The sequence below is a fragment of the Canis aureus genome, chromosome 8, assembly GCF_053574225.1.
Source record: "Canis aureus isolate CA01 chromosome 8, VMU_Caureus_v.1.0, whole genome shotgun sequence".
NCBI lineage: Eukaryota > Metazoa > Chordata > Mammalia > Carnivora > Canidae > Canis > Canis aureus.
In genome coordinates this window covers 14,979,213-14,995,413 of record NC_135618.1, presented here as the reverse complement: position 1 = coordinate 14,995,413, position 16,201 = coordinate 14,979,213, and the positions used below count along the sequence as shown (strand labels likewise).

The 16,201-nt window shown below is 37.7% G+C and overlaps 1 protein-coding gene and 1 long non-coding RNA gene across 5 annotated transcripts in view; one reads left to right on the top strand and one right to left on the bottom strand.

Moving 5' to 3' along the window:
• The window catches only part of DDAH1 (dimethylarginine dimethylaminohydrolase 1), a 134,372-nt gene that overhangs the window by 56,642 nt on the left and 61,529 nt on the right, over positions 1-16,201 (top strand). The gene's annotated exons all lie outside the window — the stretch shown is intronic.
• LOC144318364 (uncharacterized) overlaps positions 15,547-16,201 on the bottom strand; it is a 66,415-nt gene continuing 65,760 nt past the window's right edge. For both annotated transcript variants that reach the window (XR_013384227.1, XR_013384226.1), the window contains exon 4: positions 15,547-15,674. This is a non-coding gene — a long non-coding RNA (uncharacterized LOC144318364). The remainder of the gene's footprint in view (positions 15,675-16,201) is intronic.

Genomic DNA, 16,201 nt, shown 5'->3' with positions numbered 1-16,201 from the left:
AATCAATGAATCATCCATTGTTGGCCAGCCCCGCTCTCAGTTGCTAAGAGATTTTTCAAGCATACTGAGGCTTCATTCTACATGGTCTGAAAAACGGGCAAAATGTGTTAAATTTGTGAATGTCTCATCTTTCCTAAATCAGTAATTAAAACTTTGCCCAGGACATTAATATTTGGGGCAATGGGCAAGTCAATGGGCAGCTAAAGGACTTTTCTCCTGGCAAAAATACAGGAGAAAACTTCCCGTTCATAACTCTTCAGGGCTGTGAGTATGAAGGAAATGGAAATATTTAAAAAGAAGACGCAGACACCAAAAACAAAAATTCAACTAGTAAGGTCTAAACTCTTTTAATGAAAAATAATGTGTGTTATTATGTTTGAAATGAAGATTTTTCTTTTGTTTTTATTAAATATACTTTAATTTTCATCATTTCTCTGAGTCATGCAGACTTTATAATGTAGCATAAAATTATAAAGCTTTTATTTCATATTTTTAACACAGAAATTTAAAAAATACCATAAAAATGGAATATAGTTTTTTCAGCTTATTATTTATGAAATGTGTAAAGTTTATTATTATGTTTTATGTATATCCTTACTGATAATTGAGGTTTTAAAATATATAGTAGTTTTATTTATGTTCTTTGTGGACTTAGTGACAATTTCATATTATTGAGAATCCCATAATTTAACATAGAGGTTAAGAAGGATTCATTTGATGAGGGATCCCTGGGTGGCGCAGCGGTTTAGCGCCTGCCTTTGGCCCAGGGCGCGATCCTTAGAGACCCAGGATCGAGTCCCACGTTGGGCTCCCGGTGCATGGAGCCTGCTTCTCCCTCTGCCTGTGTCTCTGCCTCTCTCTCTCACTGTGTGCCTATCATAAATAAAAAAAAAAAAGAAGAAAAAAGGATTCATTTGATGAGAGGAAAAGGATGTTCTGACTACAGATTTAAAAAGAGAAAGAGCATATCAAATCTAAACTTAAACACAAGATATTTTTTAAATTATTGGATTTGAGTTATTCCTCAGTTTCCCAGGATAGAATTCTATTCCATAAATCTCTCATAAAGACGAAGCTTTGGACATAAGTATGTGGGCTTTGAAGTTGAACAGGCCTGAGTTACAATCCTGCCACTCCTTGTTCTAAGTGGTGTGACTTTGAGCAAGTTACCTTCTTTTGGCCCCCACTTCCACACCTGTAAAATAACGTTACAATGGACAACACATTAGGTTGTTATGGGACTCAAATGAGGAAACATCATAGCTCTGTCACGTAGTGGGTACTCAGTTCTCAGCTTCTCTAAAACTGTTGGAGGCTAATACCAATATGCTCTTAAATGCTCACAACCAAACCTTGTTTAAGTTGGCAACATTACTATTTGTTTTACTTCTAATTTCAACAGAGATGTATTCAGATGAGTGGATAAGAACGCCTCATGTTGGGGAGCTTGGGATAAGAGCCCATGAAGAGTCTGACACTTGGCCTTCTTTCTTGCAAAGAAAGAAAACATTTGTGATTCGTGGCTTCTTGCCTTCCCTCTCTGTATGAGATCTTCCTGTTATGAACCCCACCTTCTTTCAAGACCTCTATTCCAACTGCCATCTCCAGTTTACTCTTTACTGGTATAAAGCAAGACTTCATTGAGGGCACTTTAGTTTCAGCCAAGAACCAAGTATTTTCCCAGCCAAATGCGGAGCAGCAAATGAACTGCACCTTGGTACCAGCCCTGTTCTGTTGATCCAGAACATTGCTTTTTAAGATTTAAAGCAAACTTACGGAAAAATAAAGACTGACCCTATTTATATGCTTAAGCTTCCTGACACCTGTGTTTGTTTAGAGGAAATAACTCAGTGTCTGTACTAACAATTTGATGATGTACACCCTTTATAGAACCAAGTACGTTATTTTTATAGGCTGTTTTTTAATGTCAGGGAAAAACAATATCTTTGCCTCAGGTGTTTGAGGTGTTCCCTCTGTAGTCTTAGTTATAGTTTTAACCATATTTCTTTTAGGTAACCCTTATTATGCTTGATTGTTGACCAAATGGAAATGAACCCATTTGGCCTATCATTCAGTTATACTGAAAAGAATTGCTAGCATCTCTGCTCTCAGAATAATATAAAGTGGCAGCAGTATAGAACTGATAGAGAATCTGATAGCTCCTGCATCAGAAGAGAAGGCTTAATGTAGCTTAATAGTATCAGTGAAAGAACATGCCTGTCCTTGCCAAGAGAAGCCAAAACAGAGGTAAATTGACAGAGAGTGAGAATATAACGTTCAGGCTGTCCTAGGGCAGATTGTTGAGTTGGTTGTTCCCTGGCAAAAATGAAGCAAAACAAAACCCAAAGGAAAGAAGTTTAGGTCTAACGCATAAAGAAATTATGTTTCCCTAAAATAAAGCAAATCAGTGTAAACTAACTTAAATTGCAGTGATGGCATTCAGTAAGCACTGCATGGAACAAGTCTCGTGGCTTTCCGCTAGAGTTTTACTTTGCAATTATCATTTTCATACAATTCAACTTGGGGGGGGGGAGGGAGTAGGAGAATTTCCCTCACTTTCTAAATCATCACTCAGTAGTGTGTTATAAAACACCAAGAACGGAAAAGCCATTACGTGGAATATAAAGAAATACTTGAGTCTACAATATCATTGAACTCTTGGATTTGGTTTCAGCAGACATGCTCTGTATTCCCACAAGAGTCTGGAAAATTAACTTCTATTTTTTTCTGTCTGGAGTTGCAGTTAGTGTTATTATTTGCTCCATGGCTCAATCCGGGTCAGACTGTTCTGCAGTAACACAGGTGGATGTTAAAACAGGGAATCTGTTGAAAAGATTGCGGAGGAACTGCTTCCCTAAAGCAGTTTTGGATGGCAGTTTGATGGCAGTCAGCTATGGTAAGGACCAGTGAAGCCTAGAAGTACCTTCTAGAATGTGGTCTTACAAGGTTTGTCACCTGCAATCGTTAGGCAGAAGTTTCATGTAAAATGGGTCTCTAGGACCAGGTGGCATCCTTTAAGAAGTGGATCATAGAAATGGAGGTCATTGAATTCTCTTAAAATTTGTGAATTGTGATGTTGTTCTGCATTTCTCTGATTAGCTTTATTTGTAATATACAATATGCAATTCTTAAAGGAAAATATATAGACCTTTTGTGGGGGCTTTAAAATATTCTAGAAGTTTACTGTTAAGAACTAGTTATGGAAAGATTTCTTATCCTATTAAAGGTAGCAGGAGAAATATAGTTATGATTTAAGATATAGAAATTGTTTTGTATTAAGTAAAGTGTTTTATTGTCAGCAATTACATTGTTAAAATGTGACATGTAAATTTTGCCAAGAATACGTGTATTCACTTGTAAGCAGTCACATAAGGGAAACTATATTTTATGTGTTCAGCCCACTGAATTATTTTTCTGGTAAACAACCTAACATAAAATAGACCGAAACATCAATTTATTTTAACAACTATGTTAAATGTTAAACAGATTAATGGCCCAAAATAAAATTTAAACTGATTGAATACATAATTCAGCATTAGGGGGAAAATAGATCTTTTTCCAATGGAGGATAGACTTTTTTGTTTTGTGAATAACTTATTTTCCCCTTAATAAGTTTGGGACATGCCTGAACCACAGCCAACCTTAAGAATCCTTTTGTTCAGAAATGTTCAGTGTTATATTGACTAAGGAATAACTTGGAGGTTGCAGAATAGATCAGTATTTCAATTTCTGACTTTAGACTATTTTTAAAGTGCTGAGAGTTCCAATTGAAAAATTGCAAATGCTCCAGGACACTGTGCCTGGAAATAAGATTCCTGAATAGTAGAGCTTGGGGATGTTTAGGCGGCCCTTACAGAAATGAGCCTTCAAGTACATTTTAAGTACAGTGTGTCTCGCACGTTAAGAATGGTTTTTCTCAGATTTTTCTTGGATATTACTGTTTCATTTTGTTTAGCTTCTTTTCTGTAATTCTGTTTGGTAAACCCAGGAGTTTCCATGTCCAAGGGAAAAATTTCCTCAAACTTGCTATCATCCCTCTCCAGATCAAACCCTAGCAGGCCCTAGGGAGGGTCCCAGCCCACTGCCAACACACACAGATTCCCTTCTTATCACTTGGAACAGACCCTCCTCTGTGGGCACATACACTGCTGTCTTAAGAGAGCAGATATCTGTTGAGGTTAAACTAATATTTTTGGAGCAGAAACAAGAATTCTGGGATTTTTATTGGTTAATTGTGTTTTCTAGAAATGAAGCTTTAGGTCAGCTGTATTTACCAGAAAATCCAGAAAAGCACTTTTATATCTTGGTATTTGTAACAAATTACACATTTCAGAAGAAAATATCGAACACTGTGGGAAATTCATATATACTGTCTTTTAAAAATATTTTGTCAATAAAAAACTTGGAAAGCAGTCTCATTTGTTATTAGGTGAGAGACTGAAGAGAAAAGAAATTCACACTTGGACTTGGCTGGAAAAGAGAAACAGGAGGTGAATTAAAAAAAAAAACACAATCTCAAGGCACATTAAAAAAGAATTAGGTGCAAAACAGTTTATGAAAGTGTTTTCTTTCAAATAAGATAGTAATAGTGCTTCTTTTAAAAAATTTATATGTAACAATATCTGATTCTATTCTTAAATGAAAGGAATTTTAAAATAGCTCAGAAGCTGCTTCTCTTAAAATTCAAAATAAGATTATATTTTAGCCTCATTGCAACCTTTTCTTAAGGCAAATATGAACTATACTCTTCTGTATATGCCATTAAAACTGTCTTTAATATTTTGCATATATTTAGTTGTTCTTTATTGCCCCCTGGAAAGTGAATAAATCCAAATAAAAAGTTGTCGGTAATGGAAGATTTCATTTTTAGTGAATTTCAGATTTTCACAGTAGTCTTCCTTCTTTCTTAGGACCTCTCGGCTCGTGGAAAAAGGGAACATTTCTGTCATTTTATTGTTAGTGTCAACATGGCATATTATCATAGCTGCTCTTAATACTCAAAGGCAGTTTCTACACAGCATCAGAAGTTACTGATGGAAGAGTGTCAAGCTAGTGTACTCAGAAGTCTTCACTTTTCAGCCCATTGTTTTAGAGTTATGTAGATAAAGCTGTAGTCCCAGATATTTTCTTACCATGCCTTTGAAGAGTGGGTTATATCTCTGCTTAGATTTTTTATGTCTTCCATGTATGCATCATCATGCTGCAGAAGGGATAGAAGACAGGTTAGTAGGAGATATAAAATCCAAGGCAGAATCAATCACAATATGGAGAAAGGAAGAAAATACAAATAATTACCATCAGGAAGAGCCAGGAATGCAGTTAATGATATGCATGCTCCAGCTACTATTACAGATGGGTCACAGATTCTACTCTAAGCTTTCTGCCACCAGCAGTCAGAGGTGGACCTGGTAGGTGTTTCAGTCGGTGAGGACCCAAAGATACAGGCAAATCAGGTACTGAGAATTGACAGTGCTTTTACTACTAAGCTCAGAATTTCCTCTTGGGGACCCATGTGGCCATAGTGTGATGATATAAATAGCATCATCTGTCACATTTCTGTAGTAAGTGCAACTCACTGAATTCATTATTGCAGCAGGTGAACTCTCTTAATTCAGGTGTACATTTTAGAATTTCTGGAAGACTACACTATGTGTTCTTCAGGCTGTCCTCCCTGTTTTGTTTTGTTTTTTTTAAAGATTTTATTTATTCATGAGAGACAGACAGACAGAGACACAGGCAGAGGGAGAAGCAGACTCCATGCAGGGAGCCTGATGTGGGACTCGATTCCGGGTCTCCAGGATCAGGCCCTGGGCTGAAGGCGGTGCTAAACTGCTGAGCCACCCGGGCTGCCCCCTTCCTGATTATTTTTAATAAATTGTGCCAATGAGCTCACGATTTTGTTATGAAAAAGCAGCGGAGACATAGCAAAACAAAGCTAAGGTTTTCCTAAGCAAAAACTTTTGGGTCTACTCAGGCACATGGACCAAATAACAACAACAAAAATAAACAAAAGTAGGCTATCACAGCTCCACAGTTCTGTTCCTTTAACAAGGCTGACATAGATGCAACCTCAAAAAAATGCAAGGTCCTATATCTGCACCCCTTATGACCAAAATAAAATCTCAATAAAACATGTATTAAACCTGTACTGAACTTGAGTAATACTGTTTTCTTCCATTGTCTTCAAGACAAACTATTTGAAAACTGCACACCCAATCAACTAGATGATTTAATTTCTCCCAGATTATTACTTATAAGACATATAAACAATGGAATAGCTTTGGTTTTAGGGTATTTGAGTTACAGTGTTTTGGTTTGGTTTGGGTTTGGTTTTGTTTCTAGTGGGCTTGGGGAATGTTGTTTGTTGGTTTTTTTTTTTTTTCTGTTTTTTTCTTTTTTTTGTTATTACAGGCTGTAAGTTTGTATTATCGGGCCATTCTTAGAGATAAAATAAACCAAATCAGTAAGCTTGGCTTTCTATCTATAGCAGAAAAATAAGAATCTATTTTATCCAAATACATTATAACATCCTCTCTCTCCTAAATAAAATGTTGCACATGGAGTACAAGATGCAGGGACTCTTTATTTCTTTTCCTCATGTTTTCTTAAAGGAGTCCATTGCGCTGAACCATTCTGATCCTCTGATCCATGGCAGTAAGTTGCTAATCCTGTTGGTTAGCCGCATTTTTTAGTAGATCTGCAGGTCATTTTGCTTAAAGTAGGAAGTGGGTTCCACATTTATCTCTTTGCTCAGCCAAGCATTCCCCTGTGTTTCCTGTTTCCTTGTGGAATGTCTTGGAACAGGTGGGTGGGGTGAAGAATTGTGTGACTGGGTTTTTAAATGACATCAGCCCAGCTCATGAATCAGGTTGTGTTCAGTTCTGACTGGAAGGTAGGAAACCTTGCCAGTTCTCCAATTAGATCCTTACCAGGGGACCCAGGATAAAGCTAATATCTGATCCCCATTCTTCCTTTGTCTTTTCCTAATTAGCCATAGGATAGAGAAGAGGAGTGGGTAGTAATTGTTACCCCTAACCACTGGCAAATAAGGAAAGGACACTGAGGCAAGATTAGGCTTGACCCGACATAGAAAACTGTGTGACAGGGCACCTGGGGTGGCTCAGTGGTTTAGCGCCACCTTCAGTCCAGGGTGTGATCCTGGAGACCTGGGATCGAGTCCCATGTCAGGCTCCCTGCATGGAGCCTGCTTCTCCCTCTGCCTGTGTCTCTGCCTCTCTCTCTGTGTCTCTCTCTGTGTGTCTCTCATGAATAAATAAATAAAATATTAAAAGAAAAAACTATGTGACAGTATATTTTTTCTGTCCTTTGACTTCAGATATGAAATTTACTAGAGTTTCTTTTTTTTCTATGAAAATAAAGATATTTCTCTGAAGGTTTTTTTGATTGAAAGTTAAAAGGTCTTCTAGAAATGTCAAGTTCAATCACACGTTCTTTTGCCGTAATTGCTGAACTATGCTAGCATAACTGGAATTCTGCTCATGATGATCCTACTACCTGAAACACCCTCCTTAAGCCCTTCCTGCTTACATTTTCCTTTTGGAGGGCTAATCCCAACTTCACCTAGAACATGAGTTCTATGAGATCAAAGAGTTCATCTTAATCATTCTTGATGATCATTAATATCATTCATCCCCTTACTTATATATTCATTCAAAAAGAAAAAAAAAAAGCCCTAACTTGTTAGCATTTCCTATGTGGTGGATCTTGTGACAGGTCCCACAGTGACAGAGCCATCACCATGAGAGCAGAGATGCTGCCCTCACAGTCTCTGGTAAAGCCCTTCATGACAAAGGATTTCAGTTAAGTAAAGCACAGAGCACAGGGCCTCACAGCATCAGCTACTCAGCACATGCCTGTTCAGTGGATCAATCAGTAGTGATGGAAGTGGCACATAGCCCGTGTCCTGAGTTTATGGTGTGGATTATCTGGATTCTCAGGCAATAATGTAACAGATAGTAAGTAAATAACATTCAGTGAACATTTACTGTAGGTAGGGCACCATGCTGAGTATTTTACATATATCATTTTATTCATCACAACAACTGTGTCAGGTAAAACCAACTTTTAATGTCCATTTTACAAATGAGGAAACTGAGGCTCAGAGTATAAAAGTAATTTGTCCAATCAACTAGCAACTATCAGAATGAGGATTTGAATGGAGTTATTCAATTCCAAAGCTTGTGAACTTAAGCATTTTTCTGTACAACCTCTCAGGGGTTGTCTGTTTCAACTCCTTTTAGTGAATCCCAGGACCTTAACAGAGAAGCCATCTATCAGTCAGAAGACAAAATGTTCCACATTGAAAGCAGATAAAAATAGCTTCTTCAGAAGCTCAGTAAAGGTGATGCTTTCTTGTTTGTCATTTTTTCAGAAAGCCATTGATTGTCCTAGAGTGGTAGTATATCTAAGCAGGACTTTCCTGAGGGCCACATCCAGCTAAGTTAAGGAGGAGATGCCTATGGATTCTTATAATGAAATTTTTGTGAATTTTAATTTATAGAATGTAATTTTACAGTTACTACGGGACCAAATGATTCTGGACAACACATTTAGAAATAGGGGGTGGGGAAGGGGGAAGTGAAACAAATTAAATATGTCGTTCCCTTTCGCCATGTGTCCAGTTTCGTTTCTTAGGGAAGACAGTAAAGATGGGTTAAAATTATATAATTACTTTATATTCCACCATTCACATTATTTCTGTAGTCTCATAGTCTGTGACATTTACTCACTGTTTACATAGCTTGTATTTACAAAGCTAGTGTTCAGGAGACAGTTTTGAGGTTTTTTTCTTAATAGTAGCAACAGTAACAATAGCTAAAATTGTTTGCTATGTGCTGGGCTTTGTGCTAAAGCTTTTACAGGCATCATTTCATTTGATCATCTCTGCAATCCATGGAGACAGTTACCATTATAATCTCCACTTTAAAAAGATCCAAAAGTTAGAAAGGGGAAGTAATAGGTCAGGGTTAAGATTTGGAGAGGTTGAGGATTATCTCAGGGTCAAACACCTATTAAGTGGCTGATTTTATACCCAAGATGAAGTCTGGCAGATTCCAATATCCATGGAATCAATTGTTCTCCTAGCCCACCTCCTTGAGAGGCTGGCCTGACTCCTAGCTAAACCGCCATCAGGTAAGGCCTTTGCAATCTAAATATATAAGGTTCTCAGTGTAAAATGATTTGAAGAAGAAAATAGCACATTTTTCCAACTTGATAATATTCTTTTAAAGTGTACTTTAAGAGGCACTTGGGTGGCTTAGTAGATTAAGCGTCCAACTATTGATTTGGGCTCAGGTCATGCTCTCAGGGTCCTGAGATCTAGCTCTGTGTCAGACTCTGCACTCAGCCAGGCGTCAGCTTGAGTTTCTCCCTCTCTCTTTGCCCCTCTCCTTGCTCATGCTTTCTCTATAAAATAAATAAATAAAATCTTTTTTTAAGTGTTTTTTTTTAAAGATTTTATTTATTCATGAGACACGCAGAGAGAGAGGCAGAGACACAGGCCGAGGGAGAAGCAGGCTTCCAGCAAGGAACCTGATGCAGGACTGAATCCTGGACCCCAGGTTCATACCCTGAGCCAAAGGCAGATGCTCAGCCGCTGAGCCACCCAGGCGTCCCTTTTTAAGTATTTTAAGATGAGATAGCCTTACTAAAAGTAAATGATTAAAGAGCACTTGTCATTAAAATTATATTTAATACCTATTTACTATTTATTTTCTTCTAAAATGTTCCTGGTTTTCTTCTCCAGGCCTAAATGCAGTATTTTTTCCCAAGCCATTCTGAATTTGGTTTTGCTTCAAGTTAGAAAAGCTCTCTGACTATAGCTGTGGATCCATGTTTTCAACTGCTCTGCTCTTTGCTGATGGTTTTGACTCCTTCAGCAAAGGCGCTCTGGCCTGCCAAGGCTCTTTTATATGGGAACTTAAATAGATATTGCAGAGAAGAATCAGCAGCAATTATGAATTGTACTTCTGGGTCTCTGTTATTTTAATATAAGACTAAATTTTCTTATTAATCACTTGCTACAGGTTTATCTTCTAAACACAGTCCAGGAACACAGTGTTGTGTAGTTACAAATGGTCTTCTTAATTAGCTTCCTAGCCCTATTTGAGTTAATAGCTATATCAGAGCATGGCGTTTTAAATAACATTTAAATAAATCCTCAAGGAGTTTTATCACACTTACTGTCTGCTCCCTTTCATGCCATTGTCACCAAAATCATCAAGAATCATTATACTTGTTCTTACACAAGTATTTTCTAGACCATCCATTTATTTGTTAAGAGGGAAGATGTTGGCTCTCACTGTTTTAATGAGAAAAAAGTCACTTGAGTTAAGAGAAATTGTAGAATGTTGTCACAGAGGTTGTCAGGGAAGTAAAGCTACAACATTTGAGTGTACAGGATTGAGGCTTTTACTTCTAGCCAGGAAGGCCTACAGGAATTTCCCTTTTGCTGTGAACAGTTAGAAAACTGGACCAGTTATGTGAAACCCTGGTTTTCAGACAGTGTACAAGAGGAAGAAAACAAATGAAGTGCGATCTACACTTGCTGCAGCTCACAGTCCAGAATCTGTTTCCAGGCCACATAGGAGAGATGGGGACAGAATAATGCTCAGTGGTCTTGCTGAGTTCAGAGGATGAAGACCAGAGTTTGGGGAGATCAAGAGTTTCAGGACAGAATACTGGAGGTGAGGATGCTTCATGAAGAGAGCTTTCTAGAAATCTGTAGAATTGCTCCTTTAGTCTTTGGCTATAAATGTATTTGTCTGTGCATGCATAAAAGCAACTACTTAAGACTAGAGAGAGAACCACAAGAAAATGGGCTAAAAAATTGCTGGAACTTAAAATAGATGGGAATAATTCATATTCCTACCAGCCAGAATGGAGAGACCTCAAAATGTGTGTGTGGGCGGGGGGGGGGGGGGGGCAAGCATGAGTGACAAGATAGGCAGACAAAGGAGAGAGCCCATAGTGCAAAGGGATCTTACAGTCAGAACAGGAATATATATATGGCTGGAGAAGTCAACATGAATAATGTAATCAGTGACCAGTGGGAATATGACCATTTCAGCTATGATAGTGCCAGTGACTAAGAATCTAGGTCCATGATGAGATGGTTGTATATCCTGGAATATTCCAGCACAGGATTCTCTGTAAATGCATGGTGTGGATGTCACCCAGAAAGAAGTGGAGAAGAAAAGGAAGAACCTGAATTTAACTTAGTTTAAGATTTAAATGTTTGGGGCAGCCCCGGTGGCGCAGTGGTTTGGCGCCGCCTGCAGCCTGGGGTGTGATCCTGGAGACCCGGGATCAAGTCCCACATCGGGCTCCCTGCATGGAGCCTGCTTCTCCCTCTGCCTGTGTCTCTGCCTCTCTCTCTCTCTGTCTATGAATGAATAAATAAAATCTTAAAAAAAAAAGATTTAAATGATTGAGAAGTTACTGGATTTGACTACATTTACCTGGACTGTTTTCTGTCTCTAGAAAATATGTTCAGTTAGCAGAAAATAAAATAATTTATATATAACAATTTGTACTCTTAAAAATGGTCTATTGCATATTACTTAATGTCATGGGGCCTGGTTCACCATCTTTTAAATAGGGAAAATAATATCGACTTCACATGCTGACTGAAGTTTCAAGGAGTAATTTGTGGGGAAATAAAAAAACTTTATACTTTTAGAAGAAAATTTCCTTTTTTTTTTTTTTTTTTTTTTTTTAGAATAAAATTTCCAATGTGTTAGGTAAGCTAACATTCTTGGAGTTTTTTGTTCTTTTTTTTTTTTTAAATGTAAATTCTACACCCAACATGGGACGACCCCAACTCATGGCCCTGAGATCAAGAGTCACATGCTCTATCAACTGAGCTAGCCAGGCCCCCCCGCCCAAGCTTGATTTTAAAACCAATATGATTTCCATTGTTTTAGGAGAATTGCTCTGGCTGCAGTGTGTGTGATGACTTGAAGAAGGGAAGACCATTAAGAAGAAATCGGGAGGCTTTGTAATTGTTCAGACAACACAGAATGGGACCAACTTTAGGAAATTGCAGTGTGGTTGGGTTCAAGAGCCTTTCCAATGGTAGAAATGTGGAGAAGGGGGGGGAATTACAGGGGAGTCACAGATGACTCCAAGGTTTTAGGCTTGGTGATTAAGGGGACAAGGATGACTTTAACAGAATTCAAAAGTAAGGATGTCAGAAGGTTTTGGAGAAAGGTGAATTCAATTTAAAGCATGTTGAATATAGAATACAAAGATGCCATTCAACAAGAAAAGTCAACAGTAATGTATATAATGGTTAAAGAGGATGTGGTGTAGCTCTGGAGGCAGACTCTTGCAAAAGTTACTTAAGCTCTCAGTGCCTCGGTTTCTTTTTGTGGAGAATGGTGGTAAAATAGTATATACTTCATGGATTTGTTAGGAAGCTTGAATATAAAGTCATCCAGCAGGAACACTTAGAATGGCACCATCTTTGAATGTAGCTATTGTAGCCATTGTTGACAGGAGGATGGTACCAAGGACATGAGCAAAGAGAACTGCCCATTGCCCTGGGTGACAGGAAATGTAGCTCTGAACACTTAACTAGCTGGTGACTTCGAACAAGGGGTTCAACCGGACATCAGTTTGTTCATCTGTGAAAACAAGGGATTAGGTAATTCTCTATAAGGCCTCCTATAGCTCTAATCATTGTATGATTGTGTTGAGACTGAGAGTAAACTTTGTCATAGATAAAGCATAAGGGAAATAACTTATTCACAGATAATGGAGCAGTGATGTTCATCACATTTTTGAGTACCTGTGTGTCCCTAAGACATCTTTTTTGCATTTAAAGCAAGTTAGAAATTTAGACATGTAAAGGTAAAAAGCTTTTTGAAATTTGCTTTTGGAGATTTTTTTTTAATTTAGAATTTTTTTTTAAAGATTTTATTTCTTTATTCACGAGAGAGAGAGAGAGAGGCAGAAACATAGAGGGAAAAGCGGGCTCCATTCAGGAAGCCCGATGTGGGACTTGATCCTGGGACCCCAGGATCACGCCCTGAGCCAAAGGCAGACGCTCAACTGCTGAGCTACCCATGCGTCCCTTTAATTTAGAATTTTGACTGTGCATTATTCTGGTGGCTTTTCTATTTACCTGCCATTGTAAATTTTCTGCAGGATTTCTGGTAAGTGTATGGAGCCTTCTCCTGTTATGCTTGGCTTAGTGATGTCACAGAACAGCTGTCTGGATGCTTACTTCATCTGCAAGAATAGGATATTTCATTTGCCAGGATTTTCACTTGTTAAAAAGGATCCCAGTCTCCGTAGACAGGGTATTAATTAGCTATTTTTTGATAAGCTTTCTAGAGTAGAATGTAATCCTATTCCCATTAGGTTACCAGAAATTGTTATTAATAGAAACATGCTAAGCACATAAACAAAGCTAAGTTTTGCATGTGGTGCATATGGGGGAAAGCTTATGAGGGAAAGAGCTTTAAGGAGAAGATACCAAAGGACTCCCCCTAAATAGCTTATACCTTCTCCATCATTTTGCCTTTAATAGGGGAGATTTTCTTTACCTTAATTAACTTCTTCTATCCCCTTCTTGTGGAATATGGCTGAAATACGAGGATGGAGTCCAATAAGTAATCTGTAAAAATCAGCCCAGTATAACAGTTTATACTATATATTTTCCAATTTTTCACGTGGATAACCTTCAAATATTAATGAAGAAGAGAGGTTGTCAACTTATTTAGGAAGCCAAGTATTCAGTTCTCAGATTACTCAAAAGTCTTATTGTACATGGGTGGATATGTATTGTGTGTGTATATTGGCAGGGAGGGATTATGTTTTGCCTTGTGAAAGAACCATTTAAGGAAAATCTGGCAGACATTGTGAATAGCTTTGATTTAAAATTTTTTCTTATCAGTTGAAAAATACCTGTGCCACTAACTGTGCCTTGTGTGGAAACGTCTAAAAATGTGCCTGCCTGGATAATTTCCCAGAGGGCCATGGTCTTCCAGTGCCAAGCCACATATATTCTGTGATCTTTGGTTTCATAGGATGGCAGATGCTTCTTTATTTCATGCCATGAAAAGTGAAATTCCAGCTAATATGAAAACTTTATAAATAATTTATACTTGAGTCTAAGAAGATAATTTAAATTTGTATGTATATATAATAGTATACTAATTATTTTAAAGTTGTTTAAGTAGAAATGATTTTATATTAATAAAATTAGGTGAGAAAAGCCATTGGATTTTCTTTTAAAAATATTTTATTTATTTATTTGAGATAGAACAGAGGGAGAAGCAGACTCCCCACTGAGCAGGGAGCAGATATGGGGCTTGATCCCAGGACACTGAGATCATGACCTGAGCTATAGGCAGACACTTAATTGACTGAGGCACCCAGGCGCCCTGGCTTTTGTCTTAAAAACATTTTTACAAGGGGTGGCTGGGTGGCTCAGTTGGTTAAGTGTCCATCTTCGCCTCAGCTCAGGTCATGATCTCAGGGTCCTGGGATTGAGCCCTGTAATAGGTTCCCTGCTCAGTGGGAATCCTGCTTCTCCTTTGCCTGCCATTCCCCCAGCTTGTGTACTCTTTCTCTCTTTCTCTGTATCAAATAAATAAAATCTTAAAAAAAAAAAAAAAAAAGAAAAGAAAAATCTTTTTACTGAATCAGGAATCTTATTATAGTATAAATATAGGCCTTGGGTTCTAAGACCTGCTTTTGCCCCTACGATTCAGAAAGGTTACTTAAACCTAATAAGACTTGGTTCCCTGATCTCTATAACTGCTAAGATCTCTTCTGATTTTAATACTCCATGATTCTGTAAGTTGTATCATGTGCTACTTTCTTTTCATTTAATTCTCTAGTTCAGAAATTTATCACGCATATATCTTCATCTTGCTTTGACGTCTATTAGGTGATCAATAAATATTTGTTAAAGTAATGGTGTGTTTTGCTGCTTCTGATGGATTGTGAAATTACTGTAATTTCACAACTTTTTATATTGGGCTGTTACTCATCTTTATCTTTGTCAAATGATATTATTGCTGCTTTAACATTTACTTGCTGTCTACCATAGCTTTGTGCATGATGTAGAGTTGGTTTTTATGTGTTCTTACTAAGGTGTTTCAGAGAGGAATCTTCAGGAAAATTCTTTCCTTACACCTAATCTTGGTCACTCTGAAAAATAGAGGGTGGCTCTGTAGGTTAAGCTGCTGACTCTTGATTTTGGCTCAGGTCACGATCTCAGGGTCCTGGGCTCCAGCCCCAGGAGCTCTGGGAGGCCCTCAGTGTGTCAGATGTGTGGCTCCACTCCCAGCTCCACACTCAGCAGAGAGTCGGTTTCATGATTCTCTCTCTCTTTCTGCCCCTCCTCTGCACTCTTGTGTGCTCTCTCTCAAATAAATAAATCTTTTTTAAAAAAGAGGTAAAAAGATAAAAAGATAGACACAAATATTTTCATAATCATAAAATAATCCAGAAAGTACATTTTACTTTTATTTGGCTTGACTCTACTTGCGAAAAAAAGCCCAAACATTCTGAAATTGGCCAGTTGCCCTATGGAAGGAAATGGTACCCCAACTCTATCATTTGGAAAAGTAGAGACAAATATTACATACCGTGAGCTTGGGGATACCTATCCTTTCTTCTGAGGCTCTTAGATGGATATACTGAAGAGAAAAAAATTATAAGAAACATTGTTTCCTGTTTAATGAAATAATTTTAAAATTATAATATTTGTTCCCTTAACTTTGATTTTTTCCATCATACATCTTCAATTAATATTTAAGTGACAATTAAACAGTTTAACTGAAGGCAGCCTGGGTGCTTTAGCGGTTTAGCGCCGGTTTAGCACCGCCTTCAGCCCAGGGTGTGATCCTGGAGCCCTGGGATCGAGTCCCACATCGGGCTCCCTGTGTGGAGCCTGTTTCTCCCTCTGCCTGTGTCTCTGCCTCTCTCTCTATGTCTCTCATGAATAAATAAATAAAATCTTTAAAAAAATAAGTAAAATCTTAAAAAAAAAAAAACAGGTTAACTGAGTCATCAGATAGATTCACTGAGATAGTATATTAGTTCTTTTAAAAATGCCTAATAATATAGGATATATATTCAGCTTCATATATTTTCAGTATTTAACACAAACACCACCAAGGATTAATACGCCATTTAAGCCTATATATCTCTATTTAGCCTTAAT